Genomic DNA, 15038 nt, shown 5'->3' with positions numbered 1-15038 from the left:
ATGGACGGTCCCCTGCCTGCTCGCAGGGGCAGGATCCCGGATGTCCCCCTCATGCCAAGCGCTCCGGGTGGCTGTATCTCTGCTGGCTTCAGGTGTAGGAGTCTCCTGATATGAGCTGCCTACAGGAGCCGTGGCATAAAGCTGTTTCTCAGCAGCTCCCCTGAGTGAAAACTCGTTTCTTTTGTAAAGGAAACTGAATGAGCTAAGTGTAACCTGTGAAAAGGTTGAGCACAAATCCTGTACTCTCCTCGTCTTCAAAACAAACACCATGCGAGCCGTGATCCTGCCTGCTCCGCTGCCTCCTGCTTATATAACAAATGGTATTTTGAAATAATGCCATGGTGTATTTTTAAATATCAAATTTTGCTGTGTTTTTAAATTGCAGCTTCCCTTTGGTAGAGAAAGTTTTATCCCTGTGTTTAACGTTTTGTTATTATGGTCTCTGCTGAGTTCCAGGACAGCACATTTTGGAGGTCGCTGATGAATATCCTTTGGTTAGGCTGAGGCAGGTACTTTCCTGTTGGATTTTTTGTGACACCAACAAAAAAGTTAACAAGTTGGGAGAATACAGATATTGCCATACTGGATCAGACCAGTTGTGTCTTGAGACCAGTATCTTGCTGTGAGAGTAGCTAATCCTGGCTGACAGTTTTTTTACAAATTAAACATACTTTGAGAATGATTATCCTGTGTAAGGTAGCAGCGCTGGAAATTAAATGGGTTTTCCGTTCTGTGCTATTGTACAGCATGTTGCTTTAGACTTTTTGGGAATTTACATTTGTTCTGGTCAGTTATGGGGTTTTACAAAAGACCTAGGAAGTGTTGAAATTGCAAGTTCGTGTTGGACCAAGTGTTGCAGTAACATGGTGTTTCAACACTGTGTACGTCATGAACCTGTAATTTCAACACTTTCTAAGAGTCACCAGAGTGTCTCAGGCTGAACTATAACATAACTAAATGTTCCCCTCTGAACACTCAACTGTCTTTTTTTTTTTTTCCCCTGGAAAAAATAATTTGAAACACCATTTGGCTGACATTAAAGAGTTTAAAATTGTTTTAATAATAATGAAAGAAAGACAAAGTAAAGGATTACTGTAAATAGAGAAACTTGCTGACTCAAGTGGTAGCGGGAGTGAGTCCTCCTGCTGGATAAGTACAATGGACTATAGTTGCAGTTTTAATTATGGATTTGCTTGCGAGGGACAAAGCTGAATTTTTACGAGCCGTCTGTGGTTATACTTCTGCCTTATGTCATTGCACACTGGTTCTGATATCAAGTGTTAAACTCTTGCAAATGAATCTGCTATTACTTCTGCCTCTGGGCTGGGTGTCCCACAGGCTCAGCCGGAGTGGGGAAGAGAGATGCGGCATGGCTTTGAACATGGTTTCAAGCAACCTGGCTGCCCTGTAAAGTCCATGGCAACAGTCCTGAGACTTACGCGTTGCGGTGTGTGCTCCCCTTCACTAGCCTCCCCCCTCAAATCCTCCAGAAAAAACACCCAACCTCCCTTTTAAAGACGTCTACTAGCACTGGAGAAGCCAGTGCTGCCACAGCCAAATGGTCACAGCTGCAGTAGTGAGAATGGGCAAGACCGCCTTGCCTTATAGACATCGTGGCTTTGTTTCCCCAACTGGCAGCCTGTGCGTTGAGTGACCTGATACTCCCATTCAGTGAAAAAAATGCCTTGGTTCTAACACAGCACTTTTTGTGCACTGACTCAAAGTATTTTGCAAAGGTTGAGCAACATCCCTTTATTAGATTGAGAAAATGAGGCATAGACAGATCAAAGTGATTGCTGGAAGTCCCTGATTAGGGCAGCAGAGGACGGAGCCCCAGTAGTTCTTATTCAGTAGCCTATTCACTTGGAGACACTGTCTCCATGGCATTCGGCTTCCCACCATCCTGTGATGCAGGGCAAGTAGGCGTAAGGTGAGTTGTTTTGCATTTTTCCTTATGTGTTTGACCAAATTACTTCTGCCTCACTTCAGTAACCTTTCAGAAGCATCCTCCTCCCTCTCATATCCCTTGATATTTCCCTCAAGATCTAAATGACCAACACTTTCTCCGAGTATAACATTTTTCTCTTTTTGTATTTAAAAGATGAATTGGGAAACTTCCTGTACCATCCCTGGGAAACTGGACAGCAAGCAGGACAGGAACTCCTGCATTAACATAGCTTCTATGAAACATGCACTGGTGTGATCGTATCTGAGGGTGGGCGAGGGAGAACTACTGGGAATGGCCAGGATTGCTCCCTGTTGCAGGCAATGCTGCTGAGAAAGCACAAACCAGCCACAGTGGTGAAGTCATGCAAATGCAATGCTCCCAAAGGCCACAGGAATTGTGGAAAGATTTGTGTAAATATCTCATGCATTCTTGTGCTCTAAGGTTTATGGAAACAAAAACCACAGTCGCAGAGCCAATGCCACATTTGCTCGTCCCTCCCCCCTTCTGTTTCTTCTCTACAGAAAGGTTGTAGAAGAGTTTATGAGCAGCCGAGAAACTGAATTTTTTTCTCTTTTTTTTTTTTTGCTAGTAATATAAAAAAAAAAGTGGAAAAGATGGTAAGCATAAATAAGGTTAAGCAGGGTACAAGGGGAAGGATGGCTGATTTGTGAGTATCATGTGAACCTCTTTGCTGTAGGCATGCCTGGAAAAATACATGCCACACACATGTTCCCCAAGTCATTTCAGACTGCGCAATGCCTCTGTTGCCCACCAACTGGCCCCCCCTTTCCCTGCACCAGTTTATTCTGCAGATCATCCATGCGATTTGCTTACTCACACAGGGAAGATACTGTATGTTTACCTTCCTGCTTCATTTTTGAGGTTTTATCATTCTCTCTTGAAAGGCTTACAATACCTGAGCCTAGACAAAACCAGCCCTGTTTATTCACGTCCCGGCGTCATTCCTCTCTGTTATTGAATGCATCAGGGACACTCTCCCCTTCTTCGGATGCTTTGTATCATTTCAGATAGTGGTATCATACTAGAGAGGGACAGTCTACATGGGAGCTGTTATGATGGAAATAGCTCAGGGGAATAATGCACCTGCTGTCGGGGAATATGTGGGTCTGTCCTGCTGCTATTACTGGATGTGAGGTCCTGGGAGCTGGTGACTGACTACACAACACTATAGGGAGGGGGGAACTCTCTATCAGATGCTTTTTTTTTTCAGGTCTCAGCTACTTGCAGTCCCATACTGACAAGGGAGAGGATGGGAAAAGGCAAAAAGAGCTGGTTAAAAGATGTGTCCGTAGCCTGTTGCAATTAACCGCTCCCTTTTAAGTATGAGGGAGCTTTACCAGCATCTTTTTTCAATGGATCCACAGACTACAGTGTGGGGAGGAGGGGAGCTAAGGACTCCAGCAGGGGCTGGAAGCTGTGAAATTACTGAGAAAGAAAAAGAACAAGTTGTATTGTCTCAGAGTAATAACCAGCCCGGCTGCTGGCACAGACTGCTGTGACCCAAAGCTTTGCTGAAAGGCGAGCATCTTTCTCACGTCACAAAACCCCATCCCTTGACGCCTTCCCACAGTGCCACAGCACCCTGTGCCTTCCCCCCCACATCTCTTCCAAGGGGAGACTTTTACACGTAGGAAATTGGGCAGGACAAGCCTGTGCTAACGTCAGGCTGGTCGCAGCGGCCATGAAGCCAGACCTTCTCTGGCCTCTCGGAGGGACATCAGCTGCTGCCCTGAGCAGCCCTGGTCCTTCAGCAGGTGGCACTGTGAGTCCTGCTCACCCACTGTGGGGCTTTTCTGCTCCAAAAGGTATTTTTCTTTTGGATAAGGAATAAAGCTGAGGTTCTGGCCACTTGCGGTTGTTCAAAACACCATGGTATTTTTCAAAATACAGGGGTGCCGGCCCAGCCAAATTGCAGCCTGGGTAGCGTCCCATCGGCCCAGAGCTCCACCGGCGATTCCACTGGGATGTGATTTATTTCTTCACTTCCTGTCCTAAAGGAACACCCACAAAGTTGTGAAAGTCATGCACACAGAGTACAGTGGGATCTTTGGTGCAAAAGAGACGGCACTGATTACTAGGTGTGGGTTAGCAATTGCTGGTATTTCTGGAGTGGATCTTCAGATCAGAAGTGAGCAGGAAAGCAATAGCTAAGCAGCTCCTAGTCAAGGCCACTTTTCTGGGTGTTGCTGATATAAACACAAATAAAAAAAGGGGACAAAATACTTCAACATGTCAACTGTGAAACATTTATTAAGCTGACAAGTCTACATGGACCAATAACACCATCCTCAGTGTCTGTTCCTGCAGCCACCTATGGGTGCAGGCTTTACTCTCACTTTAGCTGAAGTGTAAGTAAATCGGTGCTAGTTATCCCATGCTGGGCTTTTCCGATCGCCCAACCGGCAAAGCTCAGTAGCGGTGATTCATTTGCTTCTATCTGTTGCCTCAACTACGGGCTCAAAAGGCAATTATTTGATTGTATTACAACATCAGGGTTTTGTTTGGATTGTTTTAGATTCTATTAGAGACCATCATTGTCCTTTTTTTTTGTAAGGGGGTCCCTTGCCCACAGTGCAAGATTTGGAAAGCTACGGAGCACTTTCCTACCTACTTCCAGATTCACTCCAGCTTTTCTGCCCTCCTCCCTGCTGTGAGTGCTGCATGCAGGGTGCAGCACTCCTGACCCTCACAGAGTGCTATTTGCTTATTTTATCTCTGAAAACAAAACAAATTTCTCTGCGTTTTGTTCTATTTCCTACACGATAGAATCTTTTGTTTTCACTTGCAACCTTTGCAGCTTCCAAGAATTTTTACTCCTTGTGGTTTGTCGAGACGCGCAGGGTTCAATAGTCTGCCACCAGGCCCTGGCCCAAGGTCGAGGATTCCCTCCTTTTCCTTCCCAGTATTGTCCTGCATCCTGCAAGGCCCTTCTCCTTACATTGCTGCGGCTGTCGTGACAAAGGGGACTGGCACCAGGCACACTCCTGCTGCCACGGTGACAGCTGCTGAGCACTCGCCAAGCTCTAATGACAATAGCATGACCTCAGATACTTTATTAAGAAAGAAAAACTTGAAAGGGAGGGTACACTTAAAAGCAGACAATAGCACCTCGTCTCAGTGCAACGCATTGTTTTTGCAAGCCCAGGATGGAAACGGTTTAATATAATCTTGGCCTATTCTCTACCAGCCTCCCTCCCCGTTTTACGCACAGGCTCACCCACATCCACGCTGGACTCAAGTTCACAACAGTAGCTGTGAATCTAAATGAGTAAATAGATGTTACTGACTGTTGGACTCAATACGGGGCCAGGCATCAGGAGTGGGAGTCTACTTTTAATGATGCTGTGGTACACCCTAACTGGTTATTTCTCTATGCTTCAGCCTCTCTGGCTGTAAAATGGGGGTAATGCTACTTTAGTCACCATGACAAAACCTCCTGAGCTACACAGGTGTGGATGGAGCTGTGCTACGGATGGAGAGGGAGGCTGAGAGCTATGCTGCTGCAAGGCGCTGCTCTCCCATGGGGACACGAAAGGGGAGGACCCCAGTGGGTGAATGCCTGTGTTCAGCTGTGCCTGCAGACCCCTGAGCACAGGGGTCTGCAGCCGTGATGGTCCTGGCAGAAAACCTTCGCCTGGAGCCACACAGAAAGTTTGAGAATTCGTAAATAGGCTTGGCAGAAGGAGGAAGTAGAGCTGGTCAGAAAAATTCTGACTAAACAAGTTTTCGTTGGAATTTACCGATTCATCAACATCAAAGCACTTTGTGGAGAAGGTCCAATTTTGACAAAGTTGCTTCCAAAACCAGGCAGGGCTTGAAAACTGCCTGCCAGGCACATTTTAGAAACCTGGCTAGTTTTCTGCTGATTTACACCATTGGCTCCTTAGCAGTTCACCAACTGGCTGTTAAGAAGTGTATATTTCCAGGTCTAATGACTCTGAAGTGACTGTCTCCAAGTGAGGAACACCACGGTGGTCAGTGTCTGTGACCCTGGCTTGGTCCAACAGACAGAGTGCTGCAAGGATTCATGCAGCTCGTAAAACCCAAGGCTCAGGGAGATTGGCTCTGCATAATGCTATCAACTTTTATCAGAGGCTCCTTCTTAAATAACAGACATTGGCTGACCTAAGAGTCGCTCCTTTTAATTCTGGGACCTTTTACTTTGAATCTGGAAGCAAAATGTCTGAAATTTCTCTCTTTTATACACATGCTCAAACAACTCCATTGATTTAAATGGAATTACTACTCAGCTCAATCTGTGTAAATCGGAGAAGTTCAATGAATTGCTACATAACCTTTGAAACATAATGAAACCTAGAAAAATACCTAGTTATTTCTCTTCTCCAGTTGGAGTAAACAATTCTTCTCTTGTTTCTTATGGATGATACTGGTGATAAACCTTGAAAACAAAAGGAGAGGAAGAAGAGGAAGAAAAAAAATACATGCTGGACCTGGTTCTTCTCAATGTGCAATTCCTCCTTTTTTATCCTTTGCAGCTGGGTTTGTGTGTGTGTGAGAGTATGTGTGCATGTGTGTGTGAGAGAGGGAGGAAGGGCTATTTCACATTTCCCATGATATGTTTTGTTTAGGGTTGTGATAGCTTGATTCATCGTGCATAATCTGCAAGCCTTTACAGGGCTTTTCTTGAGCTTCTCTTCATGGGTGGAAAAATAGCTTTTTTTTTTCACAGAGGACTTTTCCAGTGTCTAGTGTGAACATACAGTACTGGAGAGGCACAGAAATATGCCATTGCTTTCAGGCTTGCCCATGTCCAGATGTGCATCCCAAGATGTGCTAGCTTTGAGGAACATAAAGCAAACTGAAAGGAACAGGATTTTACTGAAACAAACAGGATTCCACAAAAAGAAGCAGACCAATAAAAACTGTAGAGAGAACATTTTCTTTCATAGTACCTACTATTATGCAATTGTGCTAATGTGCTGTGCTTCACAGTATGCCTGTCTTTCACAGCAGAATCTTTTCCTTTTAAATGTATGCTAGTATTTTTTTTTTCAATTAGACACAAGATAATCTTTTAAGTAATGTGTTTATTTTAGCTTTGTTTTTCCCACTCCCCTAGGTCAGCTAGGATTTCTCTCCTATCTTTTTTATGTGCCAATGACATCGGTTGTTATAAGGTCAGGATCAGCATTCATTGTGGGGGGCAACAGTGCTGTAAGGGCTTGACATGAGATCAGAAGTAACGCTGCAGTGAATTTAAAAAAAAAGAGAAAAAAAAAAAAAAGTAGCAAGGCTTATGGTGCCGAAAGCTCTGGGTTTCCCATCCAGACACCATCTGTGAAGCACTTGGGGACAGTGCCTAATGTCTGAGTCATCATGTTTGGCAGTCATTTACCCAGTGGTCTGTTTCCCTGGGGGGAGTATTCACTGGGGGAGAAAAGGAATGGTAGAAAGAAGGAAGATAAACTGCCCTTTAGCCCCATGATTTATATTTGGTCAGAGTACCCCTGTTCTATTTTCTTTTACTTGGAATGTATCTCGGACATGTTGTTTCAATATGAGACAATCAGCTGGGCTCTCAGAGGAATGTCCCCGGAGACTCGAAACAGCCTCCCAGTAGGGTAATATGTTCAGCAGAATTCTAAGATGTATTCTCCAACATCTGCAGTCTATTTGTGCCTCCAGAATATTTCCCATCAGCATTTGGGGAATCAAAAGGCGCTTTGAGAGATGGTCACCAATTCTCTACACTGCATGATAACTTGTAAAATGTTTACTTCTTCAAACTTCTAGTTTGAAACAGAGCTGGTGGTTTCTTTCTTTCTTTCTTTCTTTCTTTCTTTCTTTCTTTCTTTCTTTCTTTCTTTCTTTCTTTCTTTCATGCTTTCATGCTTTCATGCTTTCATGCTTTTGTGCTTTTGTTCTTTCGTTCTTTCTTTCGGTCGTTCTTTCAGTCTTTCTTTTGTTCTTTCTTTCATTCTCTCGTTCTCTCTCTCTCTTTCTTTCTCTCTTTCTTTTTCTCTCTCTCCCCCTCCTTCCTTCCCTCCTTCCTTCCTTCCTTCCTTCCTTCCTTCCTTCCTTCCTTCCTTCCTTCCTTCCTTCCTCCCTCCCTCCCTCCCTCCCTCCCTCCCTCCCTCCTGTCCATCCGTCTTTCCTTCCTTCCTTCTTTCTTTTCTTCATTTTTTCCTTCCTTTTGTCTTTCTTTCTGTCTTTTTTTTTTTTTTTAAGAAACTAACAACAGAAGGACATGGAAATACATTTTAAATTATTCTTTCATATGAATGGGTTCTGGACGTAGTAGTAACCTCCTGGGAGATGAGAAGACCTAGGAGTTTTTATGGACAACACAGTGAATGTCTGTTCTGGGTGTGTGACAGAAAAAATGACTTATTAGACTGCAAGTTAGAAGTTGGTAGACAATCACATGGAGAGTATTACATGTTGCATCTAAGATGCCATGTCCTCATTTTGATTGTTGCATTTGGTTTTAGTAAACCCATCTAAACAAGACAGGCACAGAACTAGAAACAAACTCCAGGCAGGTAGTGAAAATATCAGAGAACTACAGAGAACATATTTCTTGTAGGAAGAAATTGAAAAGATTAGGATTATTTACTGGGGAAAATAAAAAGAACAAGAGAACATACAGCGTGTCACACAAGAAATCATAGATAGTAGGCAGAAAGCCAACTTAAAACTCCTTTCCAACCTTCCCAGTGATATAGGAATTAGGAACGTTCAGACACAAAAGGAAATAATAATTGACATAAAGCATAATCAATCTGTGCAGGATCTCATTTGTACAAATAACAGAAAGTTGGCTGAAAGACTGAGAAAAATATTGGGCACAAATATCAAATGAAAATGTCATCCAGGTAAGATAAAAATAAATCCATCTAGCTTTATTCAGCAGGGCATATAAAGGTAAGAAGAAAGGTGAGCACATTACTGTGACGATGGGAGTACAAGGGATCGTGTGTTCTTATGGCAGAGCGTCTCTTGGTTACCTGTCGGTATTCATGGGAAGCCATCTGTTTGCATGACACCAATTTCTACTTGATTTCAGTGACCGGGAACACAATAAATGGATGAAATTCTTTCCCATTGTTACTATTCTTCACCAACAGTTTTATAGCAGGTAATTATAAGATTTCCTATGGATGAGAGGAGGCATTTGTCTGTGAAACAGTGGCAGTGGAGAAATTATGGACAGCTCTGCTCTAGCACTACTCTTATCGGCTGTGTGTGGAGACCGACTATCAAACTCGGTGGACCAGAAATAGGTATGTTATGGCATTCTTCTATCGCAAGGCAAAAGAAGCAAGCTGTGGCACTGCATACGAAGCACATGAACTCACACCAAACAATAAAGACAACATCTAAGGTTTTGATTTCATTCATCTTTTTTCTGAGATCCTTTTACTGTTTCTGTTCTGTGAAAGCCAAATAAAAGCAACAAATAACAAAAAAAATCCCTAAACAAACAGTTGGGACTTTGACTTGCGAAACTGTATTTGCATGTTTGTTCTGAAGAGGTTCCCATAGCCCGGCTCTGACTTTTATCTATCCCCACAGGATGTACTCCTACACTTTTTCTTCCAGGGTCCCATGCTTCCTGTGGGTGTTCCCACAGCTGCCAATTCAGACAGCTCGAGTCTGGAATAGGCTTTGCACAGTCCTGAAGATGCTATTCTCTCACTAAGTCAAGTGATTCCACACAAAAATATGGCAGATGTTTAGCATCAGGAATCAAAACAACATTTTCGCACCATACAGCACATTCTTCTCTTCCTGATACCTTTCATTTCCTCTCTACAGGAGATGGAGCAATTTTCCTCTTTTGCTGCTGTTCATGTGAACTCAGGAATCTGTGAATTATACCAGGACATTTGAATTCCCATGTAATCTTCTCTGAGAGGTAAAGGGGCTCGGTTCACTGATGTCTCATTCTTCATTTTTTTCCTGCCTAAAAGATAAATACAGTGTTTGAAAGAGGTAGTAACACTGGATTACTTCTTGTCCTTGATTTTCAACTTCTCCTGTGATTTTCAATACCTGAAAAACAAGAGCTGCTGAATGCAATCTGAAAGGTCAGGTTTCTTTCAGAATAAGTGCTGTAACCATGAGCCAGAAATGTCAAAAAGGCTATTAAATGTTTCTGCAGAGGGGTCTGCAGGTCTTGGAACTAAAGAAAGCCAGATTCACCAGTGCTGGAGATGAATATTCCTAATGACGTCAATGGGTAGATTCAAACTGAGATTCCAACCACCTGTGGCCTTGGATTATTCTGTGGCATTTTCTTAAGGTGATCTAGCATCCTTTTAGGTGGTCTGATTGAGCTCTGCGTGTGGTCCTCATCACCAGATTTTTTGACTGCCTAGAGAAAAGCATGTCAGTGTTGTGCTGAGCCCAGCTCAAACCATTCCCCACCTTGTCTCTGGAGTCCTTCAGTACTGTCCAGTGCAAGTGTTGCTGCGAAACTGTATTGGCTGCCAGAAAATGCCTAAGTACACTTATGTAGTTCAGGGTGAAAAAAAAATGGGAAAACCTGTGCCTACCAGTCCCCATCCCAAACAGCAAAGGAGCAATTCATTCATTTGCAGCCTGATTCTCTGTCACAGAGACCCTGAGTCTTCCGCACATCTTGGGTGTAGCAATGTGACACACTGTGTTAAAGCATTAGACGTAAAAAAATGAACATGTTGTGTAACAGAGGATAAAAGAACTGCATGGCCGCTACATAAATTCTTTAAGCCAGTCATTAAGTTGCTTTGTTTGCCCCCCATTCACTAAATTACTTCATCAAGAAATTACAAGCTCTTTCTCTTCTCATGCTGGATCTGAGACCAAAATAAATTTGAGGTACATCGCAAACTCATCTGTGTGTGCAATGCTGTTACTAATCCTCATTTCTACTAAGAATTTACACTATACTGCCTGTGTTAGGCAATTATTTAAAGGAACCTATAGCCATTTGGAAGCTGCAGAATTCATGCAGAATTGCCCTCTTCAGTTTTCAGTCGAGTTTAGTGATAAGAATTATCTGAATGCTTTTAAACTCAGCATTTTTAACAATGTAACTTTTTCCCAGAAAAATGCCTGCTTTCTTTGAAAATGTTCAATTTTGGTTTAGAAGATTTAAGGTCTTCCATAGACTGTAGGATTTTAAAAGCTTTACAGAAATATTTGGTCTTTTGCCCATTTTTGAAAAGGGGGTGGGGGGAGATTTTCAGACAGCTATGCAAAATAAGCCCCGTTTACACGAAACCCTTAACATAAACATATCGAGCACAAGCTTAGCAGCTGCATAGAAGTCAGCAGAGAGAGTGGTAAGGCTTTTGAACTTGCATTTCCAAATTGGACAGATCTGCGGTGTTAGTATTGGTGGTGGATGAGGGATAGACAAGACCAAGCATACTAAAGAGGTTTGTAACACTGTCTTGTATGGTTTCCCCTCCAACTTCTGGAGCTGGGGAAGAGGTGCTGCACAAACCTGTATGGCACATCTCCTACCCGTACATGATGGGCAGCCTAAACAGCCTTTATGTTGCTGTAATCCTCCAGAGAACAATAACTACAGCTTTTATCAAACAAACTAACAAAAGGGCAGCAATGTTGCAGGAAGAAAAAGTTCAGTGCTTGGCCTGAATCTTGCAGAGATCCCTCCGTATTTTACCAGACACTTGTTGCATTCCTTCAGGCTTCTCAGGAATGTCTCTAGCAGCAACGCTGCAGGCAGTGTGTCGTATAGCGTGAGCATCCTGGAAGAGAACGCAGGTCCTGTTCTCTGCGGCTTCCTCCCTACAGCTCCCTTTCTCGTCCCGCTTCCCAGGAAAGAAGTCTGTGAAAGCTGGGCTGAATTTTAAAAGATGAACTTCTAACCTCAAATCCCAACAGCAGCACCAGCACCCTGATTGAAAATTACATTTTTAACACCTGAGATTCCATACAGGCAGGGAAGTATGTGTGTTAAATTCTGTATAATTAGTCTGTGCTCCTCCTGGTGTCTGGCTACTGCTGATATTCTCTGTAGAGTTTCCATGTTTACACATGACTTCCAGATGTAGCATTTCTTCATTTAATATATTCTTATTCTTTCATTCACCTGAAAATTACTGCATCTGCATTGATTTTAGTACATAATCAGTGACTATCCAATGAACGCTTTGCCATGGTAGGACTGATCTCTAATAGATAAAGAAGAGACTCTCATCACCAAGACAAGGTTACCAAGGAGTGCAGAAATTCCATAAAGTCCAGACTGTTTAGAAACATTTTAGAAATGCATTTCTTTCTGTAAGCTTTCCCAAGCTGACTGTTTCTTTACTTTTTCTGTTCAAGGTTAAAAGAAGGACTAAGGGTCAGTATTACACTTCATTCTATATATTTTTTTAATCTGTAAGATTTCTAAGAAAGTTTTCACACTTTTGAAAATCCAATGCACTAGAGAGATAATAGGAGTTTTACTCTGTTCACACACTATGCTTCTGTATTTCAGATCCCTTATATGAGTCTGCTAGAGGCAGTAGGAGCCACAAAGGACCTTCTTTAGAGGCAGAGATTGCAGATGACCCCATGCAGAAGAGAGAGGACGCAAAGCACAAAGCTTCTGAGGTACCCACGTGGCACCATGTGGAGCTTTGGCAGGTTTGTGACACTTCTGTTCTGACTTGAAATATGGAAGGTGTATACTCCTGGAGTTTCCTGGCAAAATAAACGTTGTATAGCACGTACTATTACAGACACAGTTCTGGACTCAGTAAAAATTAGGTGTGCATATTTCAAATCAGTTTTTCTTTCAGTATGGACTTTCCAGGATGCGAAGAAATACAAACTACATTCTTAAATTGTCATTATTCTCTACAAGATGATTTCTCAACAGTCAGTAGACACCATAGTTTTCTCGTACTGAAAGTGTAGCCACTTAAGTTGATTAATTGATTCAACTCTTCTGGACAGTCATCTATTTTAATATATCTATATGGTGAAAAGAATCATTCAGGTGCCATTCTACATTTGGGATTAGGATAAAAGTACCTTCAGTCTTCCTTCTGATATAAATACTGCATCTGGGTCTTTTCTGCTCTTCTCTAAAGACAGTCTTTAACTTATTGATGAATACTGGCATTTTAGCTGGCGTTCATGGTTCCTGTGAGTGGGCATAAGGAAGCGAATAGAACTTTATCTGGCCTAGACCATACAGCAGTTACAATAATGTGTAGTTTTAGCAGATAGTAATATTGTGAATAGATCCTCAGCAATAAACTCAGCTGGTTGTTTGGTCAACAGAAGTGCTATACTGGCTGCTAATCACAACCCTATGTTGGATATGGTGCCAAGTACATGTTCTCAGTATTAGCCCAGAAGGCACTCGTTTTCAAAAGAGAAAAGCTCTTCCAGAAGATTCAGTTGTGAGACTGGTGCCTGAGACTAAAGGCACCAGACAACAGCTTTAAAAAGCCATGGTACCTCCTCTTCCTTCCTAATCATTTGGATGCCTTTTTTCTTAGGAAGCATTAGCGGGTATTGACTAACATACTTGGAAGAAAGTATGTCAGAGAACATGGACTCTGTGAACTACTCTCTGAGTTTGAGTTGATCTACGTGGGGATCAGCCACAAACTAGCAAGGCAATGGGGTCACACATTTTACAAGATGGGAAAAAAAGTAAATATTACTAAATAGCTATGATGCCATGGAAAGGGCAAAAGCTTATGAAAATTATTAGCTTGAGGGAAGAGTCATGTATACAGAGGGATGGAAACACTTGGCTAATAAGTGTGTGGCATTCCACGGCTGTGATATCAGAATTCCCAACACCAGCCAGCTTCCCTTTTCTGAACTCTTCAGAAAATGCCTAAATTTCCCATAAATAAAAAAGAAAAGAAAAAGGAAAAGATGGGAAGTAAGAAAAGTTTTTGTTCTAGAGAACAGCACCGCTATTCAGTTGGGTGGACACAGCCTAGTCAGTGCAGGTTAATATTTAAAGGCCCCAAAGAAGATCCCTGCTTTTATTTTGAGCGTTTGAATACATTTTTCTCTGGTATTTTGGCTGGACCAAATAAGAAGGCCTATGCTGCTTTAAGATAAAGGAATGCAACCTCCATGACTTCATTTCTGTTCAGTTTACTGCCAGCTATGAGTTTTATTGTGTATTTTTAATCACCAAATTCCTTAATACTCTCTATTTTAAGGAAAAGATCTTGTGGCTTTATTTAGTAGATCTGCTCTGGCTGGGTATGTGTCTGTTGGGATTAGTTGTGAGGCCTATTTCATACAGCGTGTACTGTGAAATATGCTGCTGTCTCTATCTGGCTGCTCCGAATCTTGATGTGCAACCCTAAGAGGAGACCTTGGACATTGCAGTTCCCTTTGTGTCTCTTGTCTCTTCTGAACTCCAGTCCTCTTGTAGGAGCCTTGTGGAGAACTGCCCTACTTACTAGACAGAAACAAAGGATTTTGCAAATTGTCATTTTTGGTTATAGTATGCTTGTTTGAATGACTTTGCCTTGGATAGCATTATCGGCTAGTGAATAGTCTATGGAAAGTGCTCTACCTACTGTAAGCCTTCTATATAATATGAAAAGGCTGTAGGTAGAATGGCTTCAAAGATGTAGCCTTTGATGTCCCAACTGTCATCATGTAAATTCATGCCCGTTCCCATTTAATCCTGTACAGAGAGAAGCATCTGAAAATGTTAAAAATGTTTTTGAATTTAGTGCATTTATGTGGATGGGAAGTGCTGCTCTCTTAGCATGGATGGGCATGCTGTGGCTCTGTTTACTGTCTAAGAAGAAGATGCTTCACCTTACTGCCATTTATCCTGTTTAATTAATGCCACTTCTCAATATCCCACTCACTCATTTTGGAATTTCTCCAGCATTGACCGTTCCACTGCAATGCCAGTGAGCCTTGACGAAAGAAAAAAACCACGATCCAGTACCAGTTTTACAAAGCTTTATATCTGAAAATCATCAGTACTGCCATTGCAGCCACCTGCTGCCTGGCGTGGCACTGAGAACAGCTATCTAACCCCCCAGCCCTTGTGCGTTGTTGGTTCAGACAGCTGCAGCGAGAATTCCTCTTCAGGCAGTCCAGCAGTGCAGAC

The sequence above is a fragment of the Pygoscelis adeliae genome, unplaced genomic scaffold, assembly GCF_000699105.1.
Source record: "Pygoscelis adeliae isolate BGI_AS28 unplaced genomic scaffold, ASM69910v1 Scaffold108, whole genome shotgun sequence".
NCBI lineage: Eukaryota > Metazoa > Chordata > Aves > Sphenisciformes > Spheniscidae > Pygoscelis > Pygoscelis adeliae.
This window is presented reverse-complemented; position numbering follows the sequence as displayed.